The 22,716-nt window shown below is 47.5% G+C and overlaps 1 protein-coding gene across 5 annotated transcripts in view; it reads left to right on the top strand.

The window, feature by feature from the left end:
* The window catches only part of LOC147102481 (coronin-6-like), a 318,649-nt gene that overhangs the window by 234,139 nt on the left and 61,794 nt on the right, over positions 1-22,716 (top strand). The gene's annotated exons all lie outside the window — the stretch shown is intronic.

The raw sequence follows: 22,716 nt of genomic DNA, 5'->3' as shown, positions 1-22,716 counted from the left end.
TTGTGAACAATTGCTCTAATGACCTCTAGCCAACATAATAAACAAGTGCAAGATAATTTCCTTTGGCCAGTATCTCGAGCAAGATCGTGAAGCATTCTTTTTGAATGTGTTTGCAATTTTACTGGAAATATTGGCCAGGGGAAACCATCCCCACAGAACTTAGGACCTGATGGTTGACTAGCCAGATATTCTTCCCCCACCCCCCTTGACTTTTCCAATGGAATTTTCAGTGTTAAAATTTCAACAGCTGGCCCACCATTCCCTTAACAGTCTTTCCCTTCCTGCAGTGGACACTCAGTCTTTTTATGTTTAACTCTCTGTTGGGATCGTGGCACTGCCTAGATGATATTGCTGTAATAAAATGAGAGGTAGCCACACCTCGCAAGAAATCTTTTTTAAAGCGGCAGAGTAAAATCCCCAGAGATTCTCTTGTCTACTGAAGGACCAGAAGAAGCTATGGTCGTCTTCAGTTGTGGCTCAGTGGGTTGCACACTCGCCTCTGAGTCAGAAGGTTGTGGGTTCAAGTCCCACTCAAGAGACTTGAGCACAAACAAACCTAGGCCGACACTCCAGTGCAACACTGAGGAAGTGCTGCACTGTCGGAGGTGCCGTCTTTCGGAGGAGACATTAAACCGAGGCCCCATCTGCCCTCTCGGATGGATGTAAAAGATCCCATGGCACTATTTCGAAGAAGAGCAGGAGAGTTATTCCTGGTGTCCCGGCCAATATTTATCCCTCAATCAACATAACAAAAACAGACTATCTGGCCATTATCACATTGCTGTTTGTGGGAGCTTGCTGTGCGCAAATTGGCTGCCGTGTTTCCTACGTTGCAACAGTGACGATACTTCAAAAGTACTTCATTGGCTGTAAAGCGCTTTGGGACGTCTGGTGGTCATGAAAGGCGCTATATAAATGCAAGTCTGGCTTTTTTTCAGTCAAGCATTACGACCCAAATTCCTGCTTATACCTCCTAATTGTCTCACTTGGTGAACTTTGCAATCGCACAGCTATGAAACAGTTAAAAATTTGTGTTATTTTCAGACGCAGCCTATGAAAAATGTGGGTTTTTAAAAATTACATTCATCTAATTTTGAAAGCATTTGAAATATGGTTTCCTGGCCGGTGCTGTTTAACATGGACAGCTGTTTTATAGTGACCACATCAAAGCTGATGGCAGCTTTAGAAGTTGATCACTTTACATTCCAGACAGGGCAGTATAGAGATTTATTGCAGGGCTTCCAATCACATTCTTTAATGGGAAACATGCTACAAATGTACTGCACAAATAGCTCTGGTAGAAGGGGTGTAAATTCTGAAATTAGCTAATTGGTAAAAGGGGCATTCCCTCAACCTAAAGAGAGTCCATTTGCTATATTGTTTCACTTATCAGCATTTGACCGCCAGATGGATGAAGCACCAATACTGAGGAACAGAACAGGGCCAGGAGTTCACCTTGACAATGAAAAGATGGGACATGCCGATGGCGCAGTGGATTAATGCACTGGGAGTGGTGTGCAAAAATAGAAGCTGCTTTTTCAAGTAAAAGCTATGTATCGGTGAGAAAAAAATCCAACACACGATAACCGAGTCTTTCATTTATTTTTGTCCAACCCAATACAGCGTGTCTTTTATTGTCAGCTGTGATTCAGTGGGTAGCACTCTCGCCTCTGAGCTGTGATTCAGTGGGTAGCACTCTCGCCTCTGAGCTGTGATTCAGTGGGTAGCACTCTCGCCTCTCAGCTGTGATTCAGTGGGCAGCACTCTCGCCTCTGAGCTGTGATTCAGTGGGTAGCACTCTCGCCTCTGAGCTGTGATTCAGTGGGTAGCACTCTCGCCTCTGAGCTGTGATTCAGTGGGTAGCACTCTCGCCTCTGAGCTGTGATTCAGTGGGTAGCACTCTCGCCTCTGAGCTGTGATTCAGTGGGTAGCACTCTCGCCTCTCAGCTGTGATTCAGTGGGCAGCACTCTCGCCTCTGAGCTGTGATTCAGTGGGTAGCACTCTCGCCTCTGAGCTGTGATTCAGTGGGTAGCACTCTCGCCCCTCAGCTGTGATTCAGTGGGCAGCACTCTCGCCCCTCAGCTGTGATTCAGTGGGTAGCACTCTCGCCTCTGAGCTGTGATTCAGTGGGTAGCACTCTCGCCTCTCAGCTGTGATTCAGTGGGTAGCACTCTCGCCTCTGAGCTGTGATTCAGTGGGTAGCACTCTCGCCTCTGAGCTGTGATTCAGTGGATAGCACTCTCGCCTCTGAGCTGTGATTCAGTGGGTAGCACTCTCGCCTCTGAGCTGTGATTCAGTGGGCAGCACTCTCGCCCCTCAGCTGTGATTCAGTGGGTAGCACTCTCGCCTCTCAGCTGTGATTCAGTGGGTAGCACTCTCGCCTCTGAGCTGTGATTCAGTGGGTAGCACTCTCGCCTCTGAGCTGTGATTCAGTGGGTAGCACTCTCGCCTCTGAGCTGTGATTCAGTGGGTAGCACTCTCGCCTCTGAGCTGTGATTCAGTGGGTAGCACTCTCGCCTCTGAGCTGTGATTCAGTGGGTAGCACTCTCGCCTCTCAGCTGTGATTCAGTGGGTAGCACTCTCGCCTCTGAGCTGTGATTCAGTGGGTAGCACTCTCGCCTCTCAGCTGTGATTCAGTGGGTAGCACTCTCGCCTCTGAGCTGTGATTCAGTGGGCAGCACTCTCGCCTCTCAGCTGTGATTCAGTGGGTAGCACTCTCGCCTCTGAGCTGTGATTCAGTGGGTAGCACTCTCGCCCCTCAGCTGTGATTCAGTGGGTAGCACTCTCGCCTCTCAGCTGTGATTCAGTGGGTAGCACTCTCGCCTCTGAGCTGTGATTCAGTGGGCAGCACTCTCGCCTCTGAGCTGTGATTCAGTGGGTAGCACTCTCGCCTCTGAGCTGTGATTCAGTGGGTAGCACTCTCGCCTCTCAGCTGTGATTCAGTGGGTAGCACTCTCGCCTCTGAGCTGTGATTCAGTGGGTAGCACTCTCGCCTCTCAGCTGTGATTCAGTGGGTAGCACTCTCGCCTCTCAGCTGTGATTCAGTGGGTAGCACTCTCGCCTCTCAGCTGTGATTCAGTGGGTAGCACTCTCGCCTCTCAGCTGTGATTCAGTGGGTAGCACTCTCGCCTCTCAGCTGTGATTCAGTGGGCAGCACTCTCGCCTCTCAGCTGTGATTCAGTGGGTAGCACTCTCGCCTCTGAGCTGTGATTCAGTGGGTAGCACTCTCGCCTCTTGAGCTGTGATTCAGTGGGCAGCACTCTCGCCTCTGAGCTGTGATTCAGTGGGTAGCACTCTCGCCTCTGAGCTGTGATTCAGTGGGTAGCACTCTCGCCTCTCAGCTGTGATTCAGTGGGTAGCACTCTCGCCTCTGAGCTGTGATTCAGTGGGTAGCACTCTCGCCTCTGAGCTGTGATTCAGTGGGTAGCACTCTCGCCTCTGAGCTGTGATTCAGTGGGTAGCACTCTCGCCTCTGAGCTGTGATTCAGTGGGCAGCACTCTCGCCTCTGAGCTGTGATTCAGTGGGTAGCACACTCGCCTCTGAGCTGTGATTCAGTGGGTAGCACTCTCGCCTCTGAGCTGTGATTCAGTGGGCAGCACTCTCGCCTCTGAGCTGTGATTCAGTGGGTAGCACTCTCGCCTCTCAGCTGTGATTCAGTGGGTAGCACTCTCGCCTCTGAGCTGTGATTCAGTGGGCAGCACTCTCGCCTCTGAGCTGTGATTCAGTGGGTAGCACTCTCGCCTCTGAGCTGTGATTCAGTGGGCAGCACTCTCGCCTCTGAGCTGTGATTCAGTGGGTAGCACTCTCGCCTCTGAGCTGTGATTCAGTGGGTAGCACTCTCGCCTCTCAGCTGTGATTCAGTGGGTAGCACTCTCGCCTCTGAGCTGTGATTCAGTGGGTAGCACTCTCGCCTCTGAGCTGTGATTCAGTGGGTAGCACTCTCGCCTCTGAGCTGTGATTCAGTGGGTAGCACTCTCGCCTCTCAGCTGTGATTCAGTGGGTAGCACTCTCGCCTCTGAGCTGTGATTCAGTGGGTAGCACTCTCGCCTCTGAGCTGTGATTCAGTGGGTAGCACTCTCGCCTCTGAGCTGTGATTCAGTGGGTAGCACTCTCGCCTCTCAGCTGTGATTCAGTGGGCAGCACTCTCGCCTCTGAGCTGTGATTCAGTGGGTAGCACTCTCGCCTCTCAGCTGTGATTCAGTGGGTAGCACTCTCGCCTCTCAGCTGTGATTCAGTGGGTAGCACTCTCGCCTCTGAGCTGTGATTCAGTGGGTAGCACTCTCGCCTCTGAGCTGTGATTCAGTGGGTAGCACTCTCGCCTCTGAGCTGTGATTCAGTGGGTAGCACTCTCGCCTCTGAGCTGTGATTCAGTGGGTAGCACTCTCGCCTCTGAGCTGTGATTCAGTGGGTAGCACTCTCGCCTCTGAGCTGTGATTCAGTGGGTAGCACTCTCGCCTCTGAGCTGTGATTCAGTGGGTAGCACTCTCGCCTCTGAGCTGTGATTCAGTGGGTAGCACTCTCGCCTCTGAGCTGTGATTCAGTGGGTAGCACTCTCGCCTCTCAGCTGTGATTCAGTGGGTAGCACTCTCGCCTCTGAGCTGTGATTCAGTGGGTAGCACTCTCGCCTCTCAGCTGTGATTCAGTGGGTAGCACTCTCGCCTCTGAGCTGTGATTCAGTGGGCAGCACTCTCGCCTCTCAGCTGTGATTCAGTGGGTAGCACTCTCGCCTCTGAGCTGTGATTCAGTGGGTAGCACTCTCGCCCCTCAGCTGTGATTCAGTGGGTAGCACTCTCGCCTCTCAGCTGTGATTCAGTGGGTAGCACTCTCGCCTCTGAGCTGTGATTCAGTGGGTAGCACTCTCGCCTCTCAGCTGTGATTCAGTGGGTAGCACTCTCGCCTCTGAGCTGTGATTCAGTGGGTAGCACTCTCGCCTCTCAGCTGTGATTCAGTGGGTAGCACTCTCGCCTCTGAGCTGTGATTCAGTGGGTAGCACTCTCGCCTCTCAGCTGTGATTCAGTGGGTAGCACTCTCGCCTCTCAGCTGTGATTCAGTGGGTAGCACTCTCGCCTCTCAGCTGTGATTCAGTGGGTAGCACTCTCGCCTCTCAGCTGTGATTCAGTGGGTAGCACTCTCGCCTCTCAGCTGTGATTCAGTGGGTAGCACTCTCGCCTCTCAGCTGTGATTCAGTGGGTAGCACTCTCGCCTCTCAGCTGTGATTCAGTGGGCAGCACTCTCGCCTCTCAGCTGTGATTCAGTGGGTAGCACTCTCGCCTCTGAGCTGTGATTCAGTGGGCAGCACTCTCGCCTCTTGAGCTGTGATTCAGTGGGTAGCACTCTCGCCTCTGAGCTGTGATTCAGTGGGCAGCACTCTCGCCTCTGAGCTGTGATTCAGTGGGTAGCACTCTCGCCTCTGAGCTGTGATTCAGTGGGTAGCACTCTCGCCTCTCAGCTGTGATTCAGTGGGTAGCACTCTCGCCTCTCAGCTGTGATTCAGTGGGTAGCACTCTCGCCTCTCAGCTGTGATTCAGTGGGTAGCACTCTCGCCTCTGTGCTGTGATTCAGTGGGCAGCACTCTCGCCTCTCAGCTGTGATTCAGTGGGTAGCACTCTCGCCTCTCAGCTGTGATTCAGTGGGTAGCACTCTCGCCTCTGAGCTGTGATTCAGTGGGCAGCACTCTCGCCTCTGAGCTGTGATTCAGTGGGTAGCACTCTCGCCTCTGAGCTGTGATTCAGTGGGTAGCACTCTCGCCTCTGAGCTGTGATTCAGTGGGTAGCACTCTCGCCTCTCAGCTGTGATTCAGTGGGTAGCACTCTCGCCTCTGAGCTGTGATTCAGTGGGTAGCACTCTCGCCTCTGAGCTGTGATTCAGTGGATAGCACTCTCGCCTCTGAGCTGTGATTCAGTGGGTAGCACTCTCGCCTCTCAGCTGTGATTCAGTGGGTAGCACTCTCGCCTCTGAGCTGTGATTCAGTGGGTAGCACTCTCGCCTCTGAGCTGTGATTCAGTGGGTAGCACTCTCGCCTCTCAGCTGTGATTCAGTGGGTAGCACTCTCGCCTCTCAGCTGTGATTCAGTGGGTAGCACTCTCGCCTCTCAGCTGTGATTCAGTGGGTAGCACTCTCGCCTCTGAGCTGTGATTCAGTGGGTAGCACTCTCGCCTCTCAGCTGTGATTCAGTGGGTAGCACTCTCGCCTCTCAGCTGTGATTCAGTGGGTAGCACTCTCGCCTCTGAGCTGTGATTCAGTGGGTAGCACTCTCGCCCCTGAGCTGTGATTCAGTGGGTAGCACTCTCGCCTCTGAGCTGTGATTCAGTGGGTAGCACTCTCGCCTCTGAGCTGTGATTCAGTGGGTAGCACTCTCGCCTCTCAGCTGTGATTCAGTGGGTAGCACTCTCGCCTCTGAGTCGGAAAGGTTGTGGGTTCGAATCCCAGTTCCAGAGACTTGAGCACATTATCTAGGCTGACACTCCAGTGCAACATTGAGGGAGTGCTGCACTGTCGGAGGTGCCGTCTTTCAGATGAGACGTTAAACTGAGGTCCCGTCTGCCCTCTCGGGTAGATGTAAAAGATCCCATGGCACTATTTTGAAGAAGAACAGGGGAGTTATACCCGGTGCCCTGACCAAATATTTATCCCTCAACTAACACCACTAAAACAGATTATCTGGCCATTATCACATTGCTGTTTGTGGGAGCTTGCTGTGCGCAAATTGGCTGCTGCGTTTCCTACATTGCAACAGTAACTACACCTCAAAAAGTACTTCACTGGCTGTAAAGCACTTTGGGACATCCTGAGTTTGTGAAAGGCGCTATATAAATACAAGTCTTTTCTTTTTTTATTGGCTAGTAGTTGGGTCCAATGTTTAACGGGTGCGTGTAAAAGGTGTTACAGGAGTCAAAGCTTCTATCATCCTGAAGCCGTTTCAGACCTACTGTATTACCTGAAACAGAGTAATCATCAACGTCTGACTTTAAAACAAAAAAATATTTACTATTCTGTTTTATTGGCATTCATTGCTTTCTCAGTGTCACTCTGTCTGTCTAGGCTATTGACTATCTGGCTACACCAAAGGTCGCTTCACAGCAGACACGTTTTGCGGCATGGAAAAGATATCCCTGCTGAGTCTGTTTACCCAGCCCCACCCCTACCTGCCGAAGATGAAGCACTCCATCACTGAGATACCTAACCCAGTGACCTACAGAAAATTGTTCAAGTTTGCGCCCAGAAGCTACTCCAATTCAAATAAGCCGCAAGGCTAGGATTGAAAGCTTGGCTCAGCTTTAGGAATGAGAATCAAAACACTACTGCTAGACTAGTGGATAACACTGTTCATTGTGGCTGTTTGCTGCTTTTCTTAACTTTTCAATAGCTAGAGTTCGTTATTGAAGAATCCTTCTATAAATGCAATGATATTAATAACAGTGACGGTAGTGAAACTTAGAAATATGAGGCCAGATCGTTACACCTCCTGATCCATTGCCTTAACCCCCGGCCGTTCACGACTGTTTGAGTTCCTAACCCAAGTCTGGTTCTGGCTCCACGTCACTGTTGTCGTCCTCCATGCGACAACTGCTGCTTCTCTTCCCCACGCTCTGCACCACTTTGCTGCCACCGATACTGCTATTCATATTCCTCAGGGCAGCAATGCTGCTTCTACCACAGCCGATGCTAACAAGGCCGCTAGCAACCCGTACAGTTCGTCTCACTTCATAGAATGTTTATATATACTTTTTAATTCGTACTGTTTACCCGAACTCAGCAGCTGCAGTGCATGATTTTTTTTTAAAATTCTCATTCAAAGGTTTTAACCTGAAATGCCATCATTGAAAAGTCACTTTTCTGCTTAAGTCTACACTTACACAGTGGAAGATAATAAATAAAGAGCAATGCTAATGGGGTAATCCTTTGTTTTGAAAGGGTCAAGTCAACCCTAAAAGGGAAGAACATGCATTTATGTAGCACTTTCCGCACTCGCTCAGGCCATCCCAGAGGGCTTTACAGCCAGTCAGTTATTGTCGAATTGTAGTCATTGCTGTTTTGATAGGCAAACGTGGCGCACACACATCAAGGTCACAGAAATAGCAATGAGAGAAATGATCAGTTAATTTGTTTTGGTGTTGGTTGGGAGATGGATGTTGGCCAGGTCAACTCCCTGCTGAATAATTATTTTCAATATGTGTGCATGTGTGGAGAGGTTTAGTATGAGTTCAGGAAGATCTCCCAGTGCCCCTGACAATGCTGGGATGAAGATCCTCTATTTATCTCTTCCACGCCCACCCCCATGTGAAATAAGTTTGGGTGAAGCTAACCGCATCCATTGAAAGTAGCAATCACTTGGGCTGTTCTTCCTGTGCTTTCAGCCAGCATTCATTCTTCAGCTAACACAAAAACAGCAACTTGCATTTATATAGCACCTTTTAATATAGTAAAACGTCCTAAGCTGTTTCAGACAAAATTTGACACTGAGCCACATAAAGAGATATTAGGACAGGCGACCAGAAGCTAGGTCAGAAAGGTAGGTTTTAAGACCGGCTTAAAGGAGGAGAGAGAGGTAGAGAGACGGAGAGGTTTAGGGGGGGAATTCCAGAACTTAGGGCCGCCAGTGATGGAGCAATTGAAAATTGGGGATGCGCAAGAGGCCAGAATTGGAGGAGCACAGAGATCTCTGAGGGTTGTAGGGCTGGAGGAGGTTACAGAGAAAGGGAGGGGAGAGGCCATGGAGGGATTTGAACACAAGGAGTGAGAATTGTAAAATCGAGGCATTGCCAGACTGAAACAGACTGAAACACCACCAAAACAGATTAATTGGTCATATATCTCATTACTTTATTTGGAACCTTGCTGTGTGCAAATTGGCTGCTACATTTGCTGATGAAACCCAGTTCAACACAAAAAAAATGTTAAATTAAAGGCGACTTCTCTTGAGCTTAATGAGGCTCTGAAACTTTTAAAAAGCCATTTTAACTGTGCTGGGTGTCTTGACTTGTATGACCAGTTCTTATCTATTGGAATCCTTTCACTGTGAGGCCTCAATTGCCACAAAGCATTTCACTCTACAGGGACCTTCAGGTATTGGCTGATGAATATTACTGACTGACAGTTTGAACGGAGAAAGCAGCAAGTTCAATTACAGCAAACAATTCAGATGGAAATTCTTGATGTTGATTCAAAGTATGATTCATAGACTGACTAGCCCAAATAAGGAACTGGATTTACTGCATCCTCAGGTTGTGAATCTGGCCCAAAACTGAGTGAATATTTAGTAAAAAGAATTGTGGTCCAGGGACTATCACACTCGAATGAAAACATTTAAACTTGCATTAGGAGGGCCAGTTATTGCCCAGACATTTAAATGTTTGGTGATGAGAGGCATTTGTTTCTGTTGATGTAAGATGTGCACATCACTGCTCCTTAAGGGCTGAGCAGTGGATTAGATTTTTCACTGAGTGTTCAGTCATTTTGCTCAGCTGCATGGTTAGCGAAATGAGAGCTTAGAATTTTTCAATGTACAGGAAACTCTTTGGTATCCGGCACCGACGGGACCAGGATGGTGCCGGTTAATTAAAAATTCCGGATGACGGAGAGGGTTATCTACCGAGGCTATTTTTAACAAACAAAAATTAAAAAAATCAAGAAATGTGCAGTATACAGTAATTGGGTACTCACCTACAGAATGTTGTGTTAAATGGATGGTGGAAGATGCTTGATTAAGTACAGTACTGCCAGTTGAGGGTAATCCATAACTCTTTAATTACTTAACAATGGCGGATCGGAAGAGACTACCGGCAGCGCGGGAAAGTCAGACACCCGTTAGAGGTGTTCGGACTTCCGACAGCGCCAAGAAGCCGAGTAGTGGCAGTTTGGAGAACTACCCCCACTGACTAACTCGACCACCGCGGGAGACTCGGACTCGGCAACATTTCTGGTTATTGAGGTGTTGTTTTCGGAGCGAGAATTTTGCCAGTTAATGGAGAATTCTGGATATTTAGGTGCCGTTTAAACGAGAGTTTCCTGTAGTCGGAGTTTCATTTTTCCCAAGTTCGCTACCTACCGCTGAGTTGCTTTCCAACAGAGGTGAACTTGCATCTCACTGGTTTGTAAGTAACATCCATGTCTTTCGACCTCCAGCCCTTTGTGGTTTCTTTCCTTCCATCTCCTACACCTGACTATAAGTGCCGTATTGCAGCCATTTCCTGCCTCATTGACTTGCCCTTTATCGATACCAAAAGTGCAATTTGTTCCTTTTAGTATCAGTTTAAACAAAAGTTTATAAAGGGAATTTCACGCTCCTCATTCCTTTTTTTAAATAAAAATATCACAAAGAATTGTGATTACATTTAATTAGTCCTCTTTTAACGAATCCTCATTTAAAAATACGCATCTTCATCTATTTAATCTTAGTTTTAGACATGAAGTGGTTCTGTTCCATGGCATGCTGGGCTATACATCCTAATTTGTCTAGCAGTCTAGTGGCAGTTGTGTAACCATGTCTTCTAGTGTGCCAATCCGTACATTGGATTGTGTAGTGGTGACAGTGTTTCTGCATCAATCCACCACCCTCCTCTGCCTGCTATCAACCCACTGCCTTTCTCGTCTGGTATCGATCACCACCCTCCGCCTGGTATCAACCCACCACTCTCCTCAGCCTGGTGTCGATCACCACTCTCCTCAGCCTGGTGTCGATTCACCGCCCCCTCAGCCTTGGTGTCGATTCACCGCCCCCTCAGCCCTGGTGTCGATTCACCGACCCCTCAGCCCGGTGTCGATTCACCGCCCCCTCAGCCCGGTGTCGATTCACCGCCCCCTCAGCCCTGGTGTCGATTCACCGCCCCCTCAGCCTGGTGTCGATCACCACTCTCCTCAGCCTGGTGTCGATTCACCGCCCCCTCAGCCTTGGTGTCGATCACCGCCCCCTCAGTACGGTGTCGATTCACCGCCCCCTCAGCCCTGGTGTCGATTCACCGCCCCCTCAGCCCGGTGTCGATCACCACTCTCCTCAGCCCGGTGCCGATTCACCGCCCCCTCAGCCTTGGTGTCGATTCACCGCCCCCTCAGCCCTGGTGTCGATTCACCGACCCCTCAGCCCGGTGTCGATTCACCGCCCCCTCAGCCCTGGTGTCGATTCACCGCCCCCTCAGCCCTGGTGTCGATTCACCGACCCCTCAGCCCGGTGTCGATTCACCGCCCCCTCAGCCCTGGTGTCGATTCACCGCCCCCTCAGCCCTGGTGTCGATTCACCGCCCCCTCAGCCCGGTGTCGATCACCACTCTCCTCAGCCCGGTGTCGATTCACCGCCCCCTCAGCCTGGTGTCGATTCACCGCCCCCTCAGCCCGGTGTCGATTCACCGCCCCCTCAGCCCGGTGTCGATCACCACTCTCCTCAGCCCGGTGTCGATTCACCGCCCCCTCAGCCCGGTGTCGATCACCACTCTCCTCAGCCCGGTGTCGATTCACCGCCCCCTCAGCCCGGTGTCGAATCACCGCCCCCTCAGCCCGGTGTCGATTCACCGCCCCCTCAGCCCGGTGTCGAATCACCGCCCCCTCAGTACGGTGTCGATTCACCGCCCCCTCAGCCCTGGTGTCGATTCACCGCCCCCTCAGCCCGGTGTCGATTCACCGCCCCCTCAGTACGGTGTCGATTCACCGCCCCCTCAGCCCTGGTGTCGATTCACCGCCCCCTCAGCCCGGTGTCGATTCACCGCCCCCTCAGCCCGGTGTCGATTCCCCGCCCTGGTTGAACTTATTCTCACATTGAACAACTTTAACTCCACTCACTTTCTCCAGATAAAAGCTTTTGTTACGGGAATCCTTATTAATCCGAGCAATGCCTATCTTTTTGTAGGATATATTAAACACATTGTTCCAGTCCTCGTCCGGTCCCCTCCCTGACCTCTTCCATTATATTGATGACTGTTTCAGTGCTACTTCCTGCTCTTGCACTGATCTTCAGAAATTCTTTCATTTTGGTTCAAATTTCCACCCCTTCCTCAGCTTTACATGGTCCATCTCTGGTTTTTCTCTTCCCTTCCTGGACTTCTCAATCTCTATCTGGGGATAAGCTTTTCAATGACATCTATTACAAACCCACTGACTCCCACAGCCGCTTGGATTATACTTCCCACCCCCGTTACCTGTAAGGACTCCACCCCCTTTTCCCAATTTCACCGACTCCGTTCCGATTATGCCATATTTCCCACCAGGGTATTTGAAATGTCCTCCTTTTTCCTCCTCATGGTAGACAGGACCGTTGATCAATTCTGTCCCATTTTCCGTGCTTCTCCCCTTCCCCTATCCCTTCAGAACCGTGATATTGTCCCCCTTGTCCTTACCTTCCACCCCACCAGCCTCCACATTCAACTGATGCTTTTTTGCCGTTTCCACCACCTCCAACGTGATCCCACCACCAAACACATCTTTCCTTCCCTTCTCTACGTCCCAAAGGGGACTGCTCCTCCATAACACCCTGGTTCACTCTTCCACCACCCCTACCACTGGCTGGAAACAAAAGTCATTAAAATAAACTTAAATTTATTGAGTGAACTAATTGCACGTTGGAATTTTTGAATGCATGTGTTTTCTAATACATCCCATATGCAGGACTGATTGTTGAACATGCTGAACCACAGAATGTTTCTTCTTGACAACGTTCTATTACTGAAATAATATATTTTTGTGGAAACTGTCACCGTTGACCCAGAGAGATAAACCTAACGGTCAGTGTTGATGAGCTGACAGAGTTGGACGGTTTGAGCAGGCATTCCTCTCCCCCTGCTTATAAGAAACTGATTTCTCACTCACCCATTCAGTGTTTAATGGGCAAAAACGGAAATGGATTCTAAAAGCTGGAAGTCTGTGTTGCAGGAGCCAATCTTGTACCGCAAGATTTTCTCCGGTAATTATCTCTAGATTTCTCCCCAATAGACCTGTATTAAGGATACCACAAGCCCTCAATCTTCTTTTGTATCTATCATAGACCTAAAATATGGAACATGGTGCCAAACGACTAGAAGAGCAAGTGATCACACATTGTGCTGCTTACTGTCTCAGTAATCCAACCATCACAAAATAAATTTCCACCTAAAATGAGCACAAAGCCCTATTCTGTGAAACATTATTATTCCAGGCGGCTCCACGTATGCACTGAAAATATACATTCCCCAGCTATTAAAGGGTGAAGCAGCTTCTTTCACAAAGGGCGTATCTCAATATTAAAGTTGCATTTAGCGGGCGAACAGAACAGAACCGAACCGAACATGCTGTGTTGCAGTTCCATGCTGTCGATCCCTAGCAAGAGTTTTAGCGTCATTCAATTCCTGTTAAATCAAGGAAAGTGAAAAGTGTCGCAACTTTACCAGGCTGCTGTCTTCATAAAGACGTGTTTGGGAAAGCGATCTTTTGTTTGTAAGCAGAAGTTGTGGTGACGTAATTCACACCTGAAGAGTATCTTTGCATCACTGTTGCAGCATCGCGTGACTGAGAGAAAAATGTTGCAATGACCTAACTCCACAAATTAAATGGTTTGCAAAAAACTTTATCGATGAAGGAAGTGTCCTTTTTACAATTGGCTCAATTATGTTTTTCTCCATTTTGGTGGAACTCATTTTTGTCCTTTCTTCAAATCTCTTAGTAAATATTTGTGTTGATCGAAACCACGTTGTCTGGGCTAAGATATGGATACCCTTCTATTGTAGATAAAACAAAGCTAACTGCAGACTAAAGGTTCCTGTCCTTCACCCAATGATCTGCTTAAACCCCCGGCTCCAAAGACCACTCCAGTATGATTTGGACAGGTTGGGTGATTGGGCAGATGCAGTATAATGTGGATAAATGCGAGGTTATCCACTTTGGTGGCAAAAACAGGAAGGCAGATTATTATCTGAACGACAATAGATTGGGAGAAGGGGAAGTGCAATGAGACCTGGGTGTCCTTGTGCACCAGTTGCTGAAGGTAAGCATGCAGGTGCAGCAGGCGGTTAAGAAGGCAAATGGTATGTTGGCCTTCGTAGCGAGAGTATTTGAGTACAGGAACAAGGATGTCTTGCTGCAGTTGTACAGGCCCTTGGTGAGACCACACCTTGAGTATTGTGTGCAGTTTTGGTCGCCTTATCTGAGGAAGGATGTTCTTGCCATGGAGGGAGTGCAGCGAAGATTCACCAGACTGATACCTGGGATGGCAGGAATGACGTATGAGGAGAGATTGTGTCGATTGGGCTTATACTCGCTGGAGTTTAGAAGAATGAGAGGGGATCTCATTGAAACTTATAAAATTCTAACAGGACTAGACAGACTAGATGCAGGAAGGATGCTCCCGATGGTCGGGGAAGTCCAGAACCAGGGTTCACAGTCTAAAGATAAGGGGTAAGCCATTTAGGACAGAGATGAGGAGGAATTTCTTCACCCAGAGAGTGGTGAACCTGTGGAATTCTCTACCACAGAAGGCAGTTGAGGCCAATTCATTAAATATATTCAAGAAGGAGTTAGCTATATTTCTTAAGGCTAAAGGGATCAAGGGATATGGGGAGAAAGCAGGGATAGGGTACTGAGTTTGGATGATCAACCATGATCTCATTGAATGGCGGAACAGGCTCGAGGGGCTGAATGGCCTACTCCTGCTCCTAGCTTCTATGTTTCACACCCCTTACTGCATCAGTGTCAGTTTGGCTCGGTTAGTAGAACTGTCACCGTTTGAGTCACAAACTGATGGTTGAAGCTCTCCAAAGCATCGAATCTATGGGCCAGATTTTGCTGAAAAAGTAACGGTGTTTGAACAACACACGCTGTTATTAATGTGCAAATCAGCCAGCAACTTGTGGCGAGGAAGAGAATTGCCACAAGTTGTTGGTCGATTTGCACCACGCTGCCGTTTGCTTCACAAAAACGGCATCTCGCCCTGAGCCTTCCCGTGATTTTCATCAAGTTGCTGCATTTGCACATTAACTGCCCATTAAACTCGCCAAAGAAAGTTAAGTCTAGTCATTAACAGCCTAACTAGCCTTTAAATGACGTGATAATTGTTAATTCGCTGCCAATCAACCTCCGCTGCTCAGAAAATGAACAATTATAAAGCGGAGTCTCATTCCTTCAGGTTGTGAATTGTTTTTAAAATGGTCAAATTTTAAAATTTTACATTTTTTTCCTTACTTTTCCTTTATGTCTCTTTTTTCCCCTCTTTTCTCTTATTCCAATCTTCCTTTCCCTCTCTTTATTTCTCTTTCTGTATCTGATTTTAAATTGAATTTACCCACTTTAATTCATCCTCCTTCTTAGTTCTTCCTCTGTTTATTTCTCAATCCTTCAGTCTCGATGGTTAAGGAGATACACTGTTTGCTCCATTGTTCCCCAAGGTCCCAGATGGCCTGTTGTCCTCACTGCGCCGTTATCAGCCTGCACTTCCAGCAACTTTGTGGGCTAAAATTTTTAAAACCTAGAGGATAACCAGGGAAAGGGTAGGGCCCATTAGGGACCAAAGTGGCAATCTGTGTGTAGAGCCAGAGGATGTAGGCGGGGTTTTAAATGAATTTTTTGCATCTGTGTTCACTATGGAGAAAGACGATGCAGACATAGAAATCGGGCAAGGGGACTGTGACATACTTGAACATATTAGCATCGAGAGGGAGGAGGTGCTAGCGGTTTTAGCGGGCCAAAAAGTGGATAAATCCCCAGGCCCGGACGAGATGTATCCCAGGCTGCTGTGGGAGGCAAGGGAGGAGATTGCAGGGGCTCTGACACAAATTTTCAGAACCTCTCTGGCCACAGGGGATGTACCAGAGGACTGGAGAACAGCTAATGTAGTACCATTATTCAAGAAGGGTAGCAGGGATAAACCAGGGAATTACAGGCCAGTGAGTCTAACATCTGTGGTGGGGAAATTATTGGAAAAAATTCTGAGGGACAAAATTAATCTCCACTTGGAGAGGCAAGGATTAATCGGGGATAGTCAGCATGGCTTTGTCAAGGGTAAATCATGTCTAACAAATCTGATCGAATTTTTCGAGGGGGTGACTAGTGGGGTGGATGAGGGAAATGCTGTGGATGTGGTGTACATGGACTTCAGTAAAGCTTTTGACAAAGTCCCGCATAGGAGACTGGTCAAGAAGGTAAGAGCCCATGGGATCCAGGGTGCCTTGGCGCGTTGGATCCTAAACTGGCTGAGTGGCAGGAGGCAGAGGGTGATGGTCGAAGGTTGCTTTTGTGACTGGAAGCCTGTGTCCAGTGGGGTACCTCAGGGATCGGTGCTGGGTCCCTTATTGTTTGTGATCTACATAAATGATTTGGATGAAAATGTAAAAGGTATGATCAGTAAGTTCGCAGATGACACGAAAATTGGTGGGGTGGTAAATTGCGAGGAGGAAAGCCTCCGGCTACAGGACGATATAAACGGGTTGGTCAGATGGGCGGAAAAGTGGCAAATGGAATTTAACCCTGAAAAGTGCGAGGTGATGCATTTTGGACGGACAAATAAGGCAAGGGAATACACAATGAGTGGTAGGACCCTAGGAAGTACAGAGGGTCAGAGGGACCTTGGTGTACATGTACATAGATCCCTGAAGGCAGCGGAGCAGGTAGATAAGGTGGTTAAAAAGGCATATGGGATACTTGCCTTCATTAGCCGAGGCATAGAATATAAGAGCAGGGAGGTTATGATGGAGCTGTACAAAACGCTGGTGAGGCCACAGCTGGAGTACTGTGTGCAGTTCTGGTCGCCTCACTATAGGAAGGATGTGATTGCTTTGGAGAGGGTGCAGAGAAGATTCACCAGGATGTTACCTGGGATGGAGCGCCTCAGCTATGAAGAGAGGCTGGACAGGCTGGAGTTGTTTTCCTTGGAGCAGAGAAGGCTGAGGGGGGACCTGATTGAGGTGTACAAAATAATGAGGGGCATAGATAGGGTAGATAAAGAGGAACTTTTCCCCTTAGTCGGGGGGTCAATAACAAGGGGGCATAGATTCAGGGTAAGGGGCAGGAGATTTAGAGGGATTTTGAGGAGGAACTTTTTCACCCAGAGGGTGGTTGGAATGTGGAACTCAATGCCTGAAAGGGTGGTGGAGGCAGGAACCCTCACAACATTCAAGAAGCATTTGGATGAGCACTTGAAATGCCATTGCATACAAGGCTATGGACCAAATGCTGGAAAATGGGATTAGACTGGACAGGGATGGATGGGCGGCGCAGACACGATGGGCCGAAGGGCCTCTTTCTGTGCTGTAAAACTCTATGACTCTATGACTCTATGTGCACCAACAAGTTTAACTAACTGGGCACACTATGAGATGCCCCACTCCAGTAAAATCTGGCCCATTACATCAATTCAGTATTGAGGGAGTGCTGAATTGTTGGAGGTGCCGTCTTTCAGATGAGACATTAAACCGAGGCCCCATCTACCTGTTAAAGAATGTATAAGATTCCATGACACTTTTCCGAAGAACAGCCAGGAGTTCTCCCCGTGTCCTGGCCAACATTCAACCCTCAAACAACCTCACCAAAACAAATTAACTTGTCATCCATCTCATTGCTGTTTATCGGACCTTGCAGTGTGCAAACTGGCTGCCACATTTGCCTACAAAACAATGACTACACTTCAGAAGTAATTTGTGGGCTGTGAAGGCACTGTATAACTTCAGCAACACTGGCACACTCTATCTCAAAGCTGTCCGGGTCCACAGTTCCATTTCATCCTTCGGCTCATCAGACGCTTCAACAAAAAACTTTTTTTCTTCCTTTCCGATGTCAAGGATCGCAAGCTTCATCAACTCTTGGCCATTCCCACTCGGACCTCACCGTCCTTGGCCTCTTGTATTGTTCCACGGAAGCTCAGCGTAAGCTCGAGGAACAGCACCTCATCTTCCGATTAGGCACTTTACAGCCTTCCGGACTCAATATCGAGTTCAACAATTTCAGATCATAACCTCGGCCCCTATTACATTTTTACTTATATTTTTTATCCACCCCTTTGTTTTGGTTTTTCCCTTCTCCCCGCCCCCCCCCCCTTTCCTTTTTTTTCTCTCCCACATGGCAGCTGTCTCTCATTCTGCCAGAACATTTCACACCTAATCTAGAGCCGTCTTTTGTCTCCACTAGTCCTATCACCATCTCCTTTCGTTTTGAATACCTCTTAATGTCTCTTCACTTCTTTTGTTCTCTCCCAGCCCTGCCTTTCGATCTATTTCATTTCCTTTCCAGTTTTGAAAAAGGGTTTCGACCCGAAACGTCGACTCTAATTTCTCTCCATGGATGTTGCCTGGCCTGCTGAGTTTTTCCAGCATTTTCTGTTCCGGAATAATTGCAAGTTCTTTGACTGTATTATCTCCCCACCCTTCCCCCGCCCCCAAAACCAGTCATCTTTGTTGCCTCTCTGAGTTTGTTGAATTGTGTGCAGTCTTTGGATGCAGAATTGAAACTATTCAAATTCATTTCACTTGGCACCCTTGCTGTTAGAAGAGGAGACACTGATCCCATCAGATTAGACTAGATTCAAACTCGGGTCCCTGAGTTAAAAGGGGAATTGACTGATTGACAATGCCACAAGGCTCTCTCTGGAACTCATTGTATCCTGATTATATTGAGCCCATGCTTAGTGGAACATTTAAGCAAACTTTCTGTTGAAGTTTTGTTGTGAGCTTGACCTAATGATTAAATGAGCTTTCCTTTTCTTCCTCTTGACTGAGTTCTCATGAGTAGGAATTGATCTTCTCCATCTCGTTTTCTTTTGCCTGATCATTTTGTAAGTTCGCTGATCTTGTTAAGAACATAAGAAATTAGGAGCAGGAATAGGCCACTTGGCCCCTCGAGCCTGCTCCGCCATTCAATAAGATCATGGCTGATCTTGGGCTCAAAGCCACTTCCCCGCCCGCTCCCCATAACCCTTCACTCCCTTACCTTGCAAAAATCTGTCTATCTCCACCTTAAATGTATTTAATGACCCAGCCTCCACAGCTCTCTGGGGCAGAGAATTCCACAGATTTATGACCCTCTGAGAGAAGAAATTCCTCCTCATCTCAGTTCTAAAAGGGCGACCCTTTATTCTAAAACTATGCCCCCAAGTTCTAGATTTCCCCACAAGGGGAAACATCCTCTCTGCATCTACCTTGTCGAGCCCCCTCAGTATCTTATATGTTTCAATAAGATCACCTCTCATTCTTCTAAATTCCAATGAGTATAGGCCCAACCTGCTCAACCTTTCCTCATAAGTCAACCCCCTCATCTCTGGAATTAACCTAGTGAATCATCTCTGAACTGCCTCCAATGCAAGTATATCCTTCCTTAAATAAGGAGACCAAAACTGTACCCAGTACTCCAGGTGTTAAGGTGTAGTATCAATAATTGTCTGTGTTAATCGCTCAGCCATTCTTCAAAAGAGATCCTGATATTTAATCATGAAACAGTTCTTGTAATAAAGTAAACTCGTCAGCAGAACATGAATTTTAATAGAATAAAATCTTTTCTGAAGTTACCATGCTTTTTACTTGAAGCTCCCGTGTAATTTAAATATCAAAGCAAATTGCTCTGTGCTTGAATTTTTCTTCTGTGAACTAATCTTGTGTTTTTTTCCTCTGTTGGCATCTTATGTTCCATTTAATGAATATCTCACTTCTAATTTTGCATAAATTGGGGACAGTTTGTTGTCCTGACTGATTTCTAAATCTAGTAATGCGACTGGTGCTGCTTTAATGAGCATTAATTGGTTATCTGCTAATTCTGACATGCTCTTGGTCCTTTTTACACTGCCACGTCCCAGCTGCTCGCTTCAAGCTGGCTGTCCACAAGGGGCACGTGTGCACCCTGATAGTGGCTCAACGGAGGGATTGAACCTAGAGCAGATGGAAACCACTGGTTCTGATTAGTCAACAATCTAACACGTTATTTAAATGAGAACTGAATGAGTGCCACTGTTAAGTCAAAGGAGGAAGCTTATAAAGTTGCCAGAAAAAGCGGTCAGCCTGAGGATTGGGATCTTTTTAGAAATCAGCAAAGGGGGACCAAGAAATTGATAAAGAAAGGGAAAATGGAATATGAGCACAAACTAGCGAAAAATATAAAAACGGATTGTAAAAGCTTCTATAGGTATGTGAAAAGGAAAAGACTGGCGAAGGTAAATGTCAGTCCTTTACAGTCAGAGACGGGAGAATTTATAATGGGAAATGAGGAAATGGCAGAGAAATTAAGTAAATACTTTGTTTCTGTCTTCACGGAGGAAGACACAAAAACCGTCCCAGAAATATGAGAAAACCAAGGGTGTGGCGAGAATGAGGAACTTAAAGAAATTATTATTAGTAAAAAAACAGTACTAGCAAAATTAATGGGACTAAAAGTCAATAAATCTCAAGGACCGGATGACCTACATCCTAGGGGTTTGAAAGAATTTCCTAAATGGTGAAAGATTGGGGAATGCAGATGCTCAAAGGGATCTGGGTGTCCTTGTACATGAGTCACTGAAAGTGAATGTGCAGGTGCACCAAGCCATTCGGAAGGCAAATGGTAGGAAGGGAAATGGTATACTGGCCTTCATTACAAGAGGATTTGAGTACAGGAGTAAAGAAGTCTTATTTCAATTATATAGGGCCTTGGTGAGACCACATCTGGAGTACTGTGTACAGTTTTGGTCTCCTTACCTAAGGAAGGATATACTTGCCATAGAGGGAGTGCAACGAAGGTTCATGAGATTGATTCCTGGGATGGCGGGACTGTCGTATGAGAAGAGATTGAGTAAACTAGGCCTGTATTCTCTTGAATTCAGAAGAATGAGAGGGGATCTCATTGAAGCATACAAAATTATTACAGGGCTTGATTGGGTGGATGACGCAGCCTTATATGATCTCATATGTTTCCCTTAGCTGGGGAGTCTAGAACCCGGGGCCACAGCCTCAGGATAAAGGGTAGGCCATTCAGGACTGAGATGAGAAGAAATTTCTTCACACAGAGGGTGGTGAATCTTTGGAATTCTCTACCCCAGAGGGCTGTGGAGGCTCAGTCATTGGGTATATTCAAGACAGAGATCGATAGATTTCTGACTAGTAAGGGCATCAAGGGATATGATGATAGGGCCGGTGAATGGAGTTGAGGTAGAAGATCAGCCATGATCTCATTGAATGGCGGAGCAGGCTCGAAGGGCCGAATGGCCTACTTCTGCTCCTATTTCTTATGTTAATGACGCAGCCTTATATGATCTCATTTTTCAGATACCTTTTCATTAGAAGTGTGACTCCTGATTTCACTTTCTTGCTATTTCTAGTGGTGGTGCTGAAAGGAATAACAAGGCAGCCAAAATGCACAGTTGCTGCCTGCCTGACTGGTTTAAGTCATCGTGCTCCTTCTCCTTGCGTGAAGTAGCACACAACAGTCCTTCCTAATGCCGCCTGGATCTCCCAGTAAGCGGGGGAAGTAGTTGGCATTTTTTAAAACATTGTGTATACACCCATGCTACGCTGGCTAGCAAATGCACGCTTTTTTTAAAATCCTTTCTCAACATTTTTTTCTCCCACTCTAAGTGTGTTAGAGGATCAGAAGAAAGTTGTACCAGCAAATATGAGAAAAGCATTGGGGGGGGGGGGGCTGCGAGGAGAGGGGAACTGGAGAGTGGTATGGCCACAAGGGCTGGTGGCAGACATGGTTATTTGTGGCTGCTGTGTCTTCTGGTGGTAAAACTGCCCAGCACTATAAATGGGCAGTTTAACCAGCTTGTGAGTGAAAAGCTTGGAAATGCTCTACTGTAAATCGAGTTTCGGGCTACACTGGGTTTGCTGCATCATGCTGGCACCGACCCATTTTACATTAATTTAACTGGAGAGACACTACAGAATGCTGCGGTACAGAGGGATCTGGGGGTCCTCATACATGAAACACAAAAAGTTAGCACGCAGGTACAGCAAGTAATTAGGAAGGCAAATGGAATGTTGGCCTTTATTGCAAAGGGAATGGAGTATAAAAGTGGGGAAGTCTTGCTACAACTGTACAGGGCGCTGGTAAGACCACACCTGGAGTACTGCGTGCAGTTTTGGTCACCTTATTTAAGGAGGGATATACTTGCATTGGAGGCAGTTCAGAGAAGGTTCACTAGGTTGATTCCTGAGATGAAAGGGTTGTCTTATGAGGAAAGGTTGAGCAGGTTGGGCCTATACTCATTGGAATTTAGAAGAATGAGAGGTGATCTTATTGAAACATAAGATTCCGAGGGGGATTGACAGGGTGGATGCTGAGAGGATGTTTCCCCTCGTGGGGGAATCTAGAACTGGGGGACATAGTTTCAGGATAAGGGGTCACCCATTTAAGACGGAGATGAGGAGGAATTTCTTCTCTGAGGGTTGTGAATCTTTGGAATTCTCTACCCCAGAGAGCTGTGGAGGCGGAGTCATTGAATATATTCAAGGCGGAGATAGACAGATTTTTGAGCTACAGGGGGGTCAAGGGTTATGGGGAACAGGCAGGAAAGTGGAGTTGAGGCCAAGATCAGATCAGCCATGATCTTATTGAATGGCGGGGCAGGCTCGAGGGGCCGAATGGCCTATTCCTGCTCCTATTTCTTATGTTCTTTATGTTCTAATTATAACGGTTCCTGTGGGATAAAGTGTAGGGTAAGTTATCATATGGCTCACAGTGCATGCTGTGACACTAGGTAACATATGTTTGAGAAATAAATTAGGATGCAATGAGGAAAAAGGGATTGTCAAGTCTTCTAAATCCTATAAATTTATGGGAAAGTTTTCAGATAACAAACCTGTTT

This window comes from Somniosus microcephalus, chromosome 22 (assembly GCF_052327205.1).
Source record: "Somniosus microcephalus isolate GS21.2 chromosome 22, FLI_Smic_1.0, whole genome shotgun sequence".
In the NCBI taxonomy this organism is placed as follows: Eukaryota; Metazoa; Chordata; class Chondrichthyes; order Squaliformes; family Somniosidae; genus Somniosus; species Somniosus microcephalus.
This window is presented reverse-complemented; position numbering and strand designations above follow the sequence as displayed.